Source organism: Mauremys mutica, unplaced genomic scaffold (genome assembly GCF_020497125.1).
Source record: "Mauremys mutica isolate MM-2020 ecotype Southern unplaced genomic scaffold, ASM2049712v1 Super-Scaffold_100198, whole genome shotgun sequence".
Classification (NCBI taxonomy): Eukaryota; Metazoa; Chordata; order Testudines; family Geoemydidae; genus Mauremys; species Mauremys mutica.
The window spans coordinates 211,329-219,673 of NW_025423285.1; the positions used below are offsets into that span (position 1 = coordinate 211,329).

General features: G+C 51.3%; 2 non-coding genes across 2 annotated transcripts; both read right to left on the reverse strand.

Moving 5' to 3' along the window:
* Positions 1-2,095: 2,095 nt before the first annotated feature.
* On the reverse strand, positions 2,096-2,169 carry TRNAN-AUU. Its single transcript has one exon. It is a non-coding gene; the product is annotated as a tRNA-Asn (tRNA).
* Positions 2,170-8,018: 5,849 nt separating this feature from the next.
* On the reverse strand, positions 8,019-8,100 carry TRNAS-UGA. The gene has a single exon. It is a non-coding gene; the product is annotated as a tRNA-Ser (tRNA).
* Between the last annotated feature and the right edge of the window lie 245 nt (positions 8,101-8,345).

Here is an 8,345-nt window from a genome sequence, read left to right on the forward strand (position 1 = left end):
AACTGACATTTGCTACCTCACTCCATAACAACACACCTTTTACCTCTCAGGACCAAAATACACGGTGAAAGAGATCTAACAGCATAAGCTTAGGGTAAGCAACTGCAGTCCTAACAACAATTTTAAGAGATTCAAAACCGTCTCTGTTTTTCCACACCAGGAACAGCAAAAAGGACATCAACACCACCTGCAAGCCACCAACAATCATCCATTTCTACCTCCCACCACGAGTAGCCGTTAGGAACCCATACCCCTTAATGGTGAGTACTTTTCAGGAGAGGCTGACGCTCTCAGGCCTCAAATGCCAGGTACAGTTACTCTGTCCTTGATCCAACATCAACAGGAAAATACACTGGATTACTCCCGCCCCAATAACAAAGAGACTGGGGATATCGCAGCAGCTGAAATGGCCGTTTGGACAAGCACTCCCATCATGCAATCCGGGGTGGGTGTAACCATGCAAATGACATCAGCCCCAAAAGGCCTTGACGACAGATCACCAACAGATGGCAGGGCAGACTTCATACTGACCCTGCTTCAACTAGATTGTGGCAAAGATTCCAAAACACAGAACGTTAAAACTCACCTAACGCGGGTCAATCCATCCTCATCGTCGTAACCGCTCGTTATACTCCACACCCGAACGTAGCCCTCATACGGACAACATACCCTCCTAACTCAGTGTCTGTACGTTAACCTTTTACCCCCAGTCCGGGCTATTGCAGATTATGTATTTCTTACGCCACCCCATTTTAAACCGAATTTCACATCCCTTGGGTAAGCTGTATGTTGTTCCCCGAGCACCAGAAAGTGCTACGCCGAAACTCTGTACCGTACACTTTTTTTTTCTTTGAACCTCATCTTAATAAAATGTTGACTTTTGTTTGAGATCCCGGCTCCTGTTCCTTTGCAAGGCGTGTGCGTTCGCTCCGCGTTTTAGTCTGCTAATACGGCGGGGGGCGATTGAACCAGAGGTGCTTGCCTGCTGCAGACACGGATCCAAGGCTGAACCTCGTCCCCCACAAGCTTGAAAGCGTAACTGAAAACAGTTTAAGAAGTGCTCCCGTCTCCGGCACTCAGCTACCCAGCTCCCAATGGGGTCCAAACCCCAAATAGATCCTTTTTACCCTGTAGAAGCTAGCTGTAAAATCCTGTGACCAGGGCAGCTGCCTAGCAGCCTGCGGATCTGCCTGCCAGAGCGAGAGCGTGTAAGGCACTAATCCGGATAGTGGCGACTAGGTGGCAGGGGGCGCGTGTGAAGAAGCAGCAGAGTGGCGCAGCGGGAGCATGCTGGGCCCATAACCCAGAGGTCGATGGATCGAAACCATCCTCTGCTAGGTGTGTACTTGTTTCTTTTCCCTCTGGGCCTTCCAGCGAGCCGGTGACCAGCAGAGCACCAAGAACCTAGGCCATGAGGCAAGAGGTGGCTGAGGCGAAGCGGCGGCCTGCCAGGGAGCTCCCCGGCACCTCTGGCTGCCTGGGCTGAAGGCAAGAGGCAGGCCTGGGCGTGGCGAGGGCCTCCTGTCCCGGAATGAGGCTGCAGTGCTTCCTGGTCCCCTTTTCCCACCCACACCGGCAGGCGGCTGCTGCGGGAGAACACGAGGGAGGCTCTCGGGGCGCTAGGCAGCGCTGTGTGTGTGGCTGTCAGGGGAAAGAGCCGAGGCTCCTGACTCGACCTGCCATTGACTCGCGTGGCTCTGTGCGCTGTCAGCCGGGGCGGGCCAGGCCGCGGACGTGACTCAGGCTTGGGCCGCATGGCCGCGCTTTCCTGACGAGGCATGAGGCGGGCCAAGAGCTTTGCAAAGCATACAGGGAAGTGGGAGGGAGGCATCTTTGAGCCGGCGTGTCTCATCCGCTTCTCCCTTGCCGCTTGGGCGGAGGCGGGAAGGGAGCGAAATGTTCCCGGCTGAAAGTTTTTGTGCTCGGCCTTGAGGATTAAGCCTGAGCCTCCGGCACGGCTGCTGGCAGATGGGTTTCTGAATGGCATCCAGCCCGCTCTCTGTACCACCAGCTGAAAGCACTGAGGCCAAGAGGCAGCAAAATGGGACCTTTGAGGCTCCCCACAAGCCTTGAGGAAGCAGCACGGGCTTAGCGCTGTCCCTGGGTGGGCTCGAACCACCACCCTTTCAGTTAATAGCCAAACGCGCTGACCCATTGCACCATAGAGACACAGACAGGCAAGGCTGCATTGAGCACAAAAGTCAGGAATCAGCTCAGGGTACAGTATAGCACATGCATGCAGTGGTTAGACAAGCAACAGCAAGGAACTGGACTGGTATGGAGCGAAAGTTCTGTGGGAAGGAACCGAAAAGAGCACCGGGGCTGTGGTACAGCGCTTGCATACAGTTTCTTTGGCCTGTTTTGCTGGAAGAGTTAGCAGGGCGAGATTGTTAGTCACTGGTCAGTGGGTGGGTTTATGCAAATCATGGACTCTAGGACCAGATCAGGGGAGGGAAGGGGGGAACGATTTTTGTGCCACACGCACCACCTCTGCAATCAACGTTTGCTACCTCACTCCAACACACCACATAAAGAGCAGCCTTTTACCTCCCAGGGTCAAAATATACTGCGAAAGAGATGGCATGGCATAAAGTTAGTGAGAGTGATTTCAGCACTGCAGCACTAACAACAATTCTAAGAGATTCAAAAATGCCTCTGTCTTTACACACCAGGAACAGCACATGGAAAAACCAAACATACATCCATTTCTATTTCCCACAAGGTTTTTGCATTTGGAATCCAGACCCGTTAATGGTGGGTACTTCTCAGGCAAGGGTGAAGCTCTTAGGCCTCAAATGCCAGGTACAGTTATTCTGTCCTTGATGCAAACTGGGCTAGACCAGAAGCCTACCTAGCTCTGAACCTTGTCTTCTGACAGCAGTCAATAACAGGTGCTCTAACAACCAGTCAACAAGGCACTACTGGGAGTTGAACCCAGGATCTTCTGTTTACAAAACAGATGTTTTAACCAGCTAAGCCATGGTACCTGTATGTGGTTAAAACACACTGTCTGCACACACCTGACTCCCTGCCATCGCCACCAGGGCCTGACAAGCTTTGCTTGTGTTTGGATTCTGCAAAGCAGAGGAGCAGGTGATGTTTTCCTTGCAAGCTGTGTGTGAGTGAATCTTTGGCCAGGTCTGCACTACAAAGTTGTTTCAGCAGAATTATATTGCTCAGGTGTGTGAAAAACACACAACGCTCCCTTGGTCGGCAGCTTGTGGCTGGTGTACACACTGCAATGCCACGTCTGGCGACAAAACTGCCCTGTTTTGCTGACAAAATAAAACGACTTCGATGAGAGGTCTAGAGCTTTTTGCAGCAAACTTAAAGTGACAGAGTAAACACTGTTGTTCATTATATCACCATAACTCGCCTTCCCCAGTATCCCACAATGCCCGCAGTGAACTCGCCTGCCCTGCATTCCTGCTACAGAGCCATGGGCCCCTCCCCTTTCATTGCTCTGGGAAGTTCTGACAGCTGAGCCTGCTGCTCTGCTCCGGCAGCCAGGAGCAAATCACTGCCGTGGATGCTGCTCTCTCCCGCCCTGCGAACACAGAGCAGGGTGGCAGGAACTTCCTGACAGTGTAGGGGGGCCACTGGCATCCGAACTGTGACACGCCCACGACACCCCTTCCCTCAAGGAGGCTCTTACCTTCTAAAAAGGGACTTCTGTTTTCTAGTAAAATCACTAAAAGGGAAGGAGAAAACTCGAAAGAGGTTCCTCCTGGCGCTCGCGTCCATGAACCCGAACACTCTCTCAGTCCTCAAAGAGAGACCTGGAGAAGGAGACTTGCTGAAGCAAAGCCACAGGGGTCTCTGAGGTTTCCCTGGCCCCTCGTCCTCTCCTGCCTGCCTGATGTCAGCATCTCTCTGTGAGGTCACCACCTCCCCACCACCTTTGACCAATAGTCTGAGGTCCTGTAAAAGGCCTTTGTGATGTCACTGCCACACCCCTCCCTTGCTGTGCTAATGTCCTGCCCCTGGCCAGGCACTTTGGAGGTTTGAGCTACTCCCTGTGGATCACCCCACTCAAGGAGCGTTCGTTCTAGGAAGCAAGCCGGCTAGACAGTAAAACATCAGACGCTGCTCCCAATGCTACACTCAGTTTTTCAGAAATTAGTTGACTTTATTGCCAGAAGAGACCATTAGAGCATCTTATTTGACCCCCTGCATATCACAGGCCTCCTGTATGACACAATAGCTACTTTTGGGCAAACACATCCCAGAAAGGCATCTAGTCTTCATTAAAGGACATCAGGAGATGGAGATCCACCACTTTCCTTGGTAGATTGTTCCTGTGATGAAACATCCTCGCTGTTGAATATTTGTGCCTTAGTTGTAATATGAATTTGTCTCTTCACCTTGCAGCCATTGGGTCTTGTTATGACTTTCTCTGCTCGATTCAAGAGCCGTTTAATACCCAATATTTTCTCTCCATTAAGGCCCTTCAACACTTCAATGAAGTCACCTTTCAATCTTCTTTTGATAAGCTAAACAGGTTGAGCTCTTTCAATAGCTCACTAGAAGGCATTTTTCTCCAGCCCTCAGAACATTTGGTGGCTCTTTGCTGCCCCAGCTCCAATTTCACAACATCTTTTTCAAATGAGGACACCAAAACTGGAGGCAGTATTCCAGTATCAGTCTCACTGATGCCGTGTCACCTCCTGTGATGTTATTGACATAATCTGTAACTGTATAGATCACTGTTGCGACCACTGTTCTATATTTGCAGCCAATATGGTAGAAAGGTTGTCGTGTAAGGGGTCTATGGAGAAGTTATGATTGGCTGATTATAATGATGCTATCTCTATATGTGTATCATTTTTGTAGTTGACGTTATGAATATTGGCTCTATGCTGCCCGTATTTCAAACTTGTGCTCTGCTTCCGGGGAACACCCCAGCCAGACAAGTTGGTGTCAGTTCTGCCTAGCCTGCTTGATGGCTCATTAAGGACCATCAGCTATACAATCGACCCATTGAGAGAAGGCAGATACGCCTTGTGCCTCAGCAAGGTATGCAGGGACCTGCCTATGGACAGAACTCTAAGGTTTTTCTATGCCACATGCTGGATAGAGTGTCCTTGAGACAAAGAAAGCAAAGACCACTTGGCAAGAGACTATACAAGGCTGATGCCTCATCTCCAGCTTGTCTTCAATCCTGCCTCATTTCTCTGGAGGGACTTTGCTACAAACTGAAGCTCTAGACAAAGGACTGAATGATCCATCCCAGCTGTGTATGGACTCCAGAGACTTGATTTGAACCTGCAGTTTATTCCATCACTGCTACACGCCTGAACCAAGAACTTTGCCATTACTGAATGTGAAGGGTTAAAATCCATCTGCATTTTGTATAACAACCTGCTCTATGGATTGTGCCAGCTCTTTTCCAGACCCAAAGTCCAGAGTATGGTCAAGGGACCAGAGGCCTAGCAAATCGTGATCAGCTAAGAGAAAGCTGGGTAACCAGAAAGCCTTGCTTGCTAAGATAGGCCTGGTCAGCAAATTGCCAGGTGTTGGAGCTAAGAACTAAAGAATTGTGTCTTATTCAGAGTTGCAGATTGAACAAAGAATCCCTGTTCCTATTGTGTTAGTCTCTTCTGTAGGGAGATGGTCTTCCCACAGATCCAGCCTTGAGTTTATGAGAAGTTGGCACATGTCAGTATAAGATATGGCATCCTTCCACCTCCCTTCCCAGGGACCATGTAGTAAGTTTTTTGGCAGAAGCGGGTTGTAGTGAAAGGAAGTTTGAGAAACTCTGTCATAGAGCATATCCATTAATGAGCTGCAGTGACATAGACTCAGTGTTTGAAATGTTGACTTGTCCTTAGCCTCTGAATACGTCTAGACTTGACGCACTGTGGGTGATCTGACACTGAAAGTACAGCCATGAAGATACCACACACCAGCCTTGCCTTGCTGGCAATAATCAAGCCTCCACAGAAAGACACCCATGGTTTTCTAGCCCAGCTCCCTAAGCTCTCAGCCACAACCACTTAACACAGGGGCCTTTCTACACTCTGGTTCTGTTCTCACTGAAAGGTCATTTCCAATGCTCAGACCAGCTTCCCCAGCACACTCACTGCTGTGCAGCTCTGTACGTGTGGCCATGGCTGAACAGCAAGAATTCCTGTCCATTTCCCTACTGGCTGAAGCATGGTTAGAGTGTGTCTGTGGTTAATGATGTTGCTGTAGATTATTCATTCACTGCCTTGGCAATTCAGACAGTCCCTTTTCCCGTCATATCGCCAGCACCTCTTTGATTCCAATAGCAGGGCAGGTTTTCTCTGGGCACTGAGATTTTTCAGGGAGTTGGTGGCTCCTTTCTTTCCTCACCCTGGAGTAAACTCAGCTTTTTATTCCATCCTTGAAGTCTCATGGAATAACAACAGCAGCATGAAGAGGAGAGGGAATATCTCACTGCCGGAGGGGATGGGGGGGAAGGTGGACACATCCCCTCTGTCTGACCATTGCCATTGCAGGAGAGACGGTTTCAATGGAATCGAATGCCCTGGCTCAGACAAGAGACACAGGGAGGTTTTGCTGTTCATGGATCCATGCAAAGGAAATTGTGTCTCTGTGTGAAAATGGGGAGGGAAATGAAACGCCCACAGGGTGGTGCCTAAGGCAGAAGGGACCCCTATAGGATTAGAACAGGACACGTTCTCAAGCAGCATGTTTCTTACTTTGCCCATCTGTCAGTTTTGATTATTATCGATGGAAATATTTTGCCATTGGGTCATGTGTTTACACAGAAATTGACATTTACCAACAAATACGTAATTCTTCCAGTCCTGCCGAGTCTGCCCTTGGTGAGTTTAGAAGGACAGAGTCACTCTTCCCACTCCCCATGCCAGGCCTGTGCTCTCCAGAGTGTCAACTTCCCACACAGCTGGGATTCTTCCCTGATTTCCCCTCAGAGCTCTGCCCCCCACCCCCACCTCTGGGATCCCCTCCCAACACTGTCCAACTCCCCTGCTGGCCAGATCTCTTCCCATTCCTTTCATTTCCTGCCTCCCCTCTGAGCAAAAGCTCGGGACTGTTCCCACACTGGGAATTGAATCCAGGCTGCCTGCATGAAAACACCAATAATCCTGGCCACTAGACCATATGGGACTTGCACAAACAACAATCCATTTACACATTCACTAACACATTCATGGGTGGCAAGTTTGTAGAAATTTTGGTGGTGCCCAGAACCCGCCCCCCAACTCCGCCCCCCCAAACTCCGCCCCCACCTGCCTAAGGCTCTGGGGGGGAGGGAGGTCTAGGGTGCAGATCCTGGGCTGGGGATTAGGGTGCAGGAGGGGTGCAGGGTGCAGGCTTTGGGATGGAGTTTGGGTGCAGGCTATGGGCTGGGGCAGGGGGTGGGTGTGCAGGAGGGGGTGAAGGGTGCAGGCTTTGGGACGGAGTTTGGGTGCAGGCTCTGGGCTGGGGGTGGGGGCATAGGAAGGGGTGAGGGGTGCACGCTCTGGGAGGGAGTTTGGGTGCAGGCTCTGGGCTGGGGGTGGGGGTGTAGGAAGGGGGAGGGGTGCATGCTCTGGGAAGGGGTGCATGTTCTGGGAGGGAGTTTGGGGATAGGAGGGAGTGCAGGGGCGAGGGCTGTGTGGCTGAGGATGAGGGGTTCATGATGCAGGAGGGGGCTCAGGGCTAGGGCAGGGGGTTGGGGTGTAGGGTGAGGGCTGTGGGGCTGAGGGGTTCATGCTGCGGGGGGGCTCTGGCTGGGGCTGAGGATTAGGGCGTGGGGGGATGAGGGTTCTGGCTGGGGCTGAGGATCAGGGTGCGGGGGGATCAGAACCAGGGCTATGGCTGATCTATGGGGCACCAGGTGAGTGGCAGAGGCTTCAGGTGCTGAGAGTTTGCCTGACCCCTCAGGGACACAGTGTGAGGTGGTGTCCTAGGGATCTCTATGAAAGGAGCAGAACAGGATTTCCTTGGGGTGGGGAGAGAATTGAGAATGTCTCAGGGGGTTGTACAGAGGTGTTGCCCGGGTGAGAGACTGGCTAAAACACAGGCTTCGCTGTGAGCAGGAATCGAACCTGTGCAGAGGAGCCCTAGTGGATTTCAAGTCTAACACCTTAACCACTCGGCCATCACAGCGTTGAGCATAAAATTGCTCCAACGCCAGAGAAACTGGTAAAGAATCACAATGTCCAAGCGTGAAGTCATCTGAACTACAGAATTCCCACCGCAAACCTGGCTCCCAAAGCACAGGGGGGATTGGGGGTTTGTTCTCTTTGCTTAGCCATGTGCAGTCGCACAGAGAGCGGGTTTAAAAGTCTCCCCTCCCACAGAGCAGGAAGGGGAAATGATTCTCAACTTGAAGCCTGATGTAGGGTGACCAG